Below are 467 nucleotides of genomic sequence, written 5' to 3'. Positions count from 1 at the left end.
CCCCGGAAGTGAATTTATGCATCAATTACTTACTCATGTAAACCCTAGGAGCTAGTTTATTATAAATAGAACATTTAACTACTGTATTAGACATCTTTTGACCACTTTAAGTCTTTGATCATTCGGTCACTTGATCATGGAGAGGGCTGGCTATTCGGCAATGCCTGAACCTCTTTTGCTTATGTATTTTTAACGGTGGAGTTTCTGCACACCATAGATTAAGGGTGTGGAGCTCTGTTGTACCTCAAGTATTAATGCAATTCTATTTTCTTTTATTCAAATCTCTCTTATTCTTATTCCAAGATATTCATTCGTACCCAAGAACATGATGAGTGCAATGATGAAAGTGACGATCATTATCATTCTCACTTATGAACGCACGTGATTGACAACCACTTCCGTTCTACATGCAACAGAGCTTGAATGTGTATCTCTTAGATTCCCCAACAGAATCTTCGTGGTATAAG

Source organism: Arachis duranensis, chromosome 6 (genome assembly GCF_000817695.3).
Source record: "Arachis duranensis cultivar V14167 chromosome 6, aradu.V14167.gnm2.J7QH, whole genome shotgun sequence".
In the NCBI taxonomy this organism is placed as follows: Eukaryota; Viridiplantae; Streptophyta; class Magnoliopsida; order Fabales; family Fabaceae; genus Arachis; species Arachis duranensis.
The sequence above is the reverse complement of the archived record's forward strand: the minus strand, read 5'-3'. Positions refer to the sequence as shown.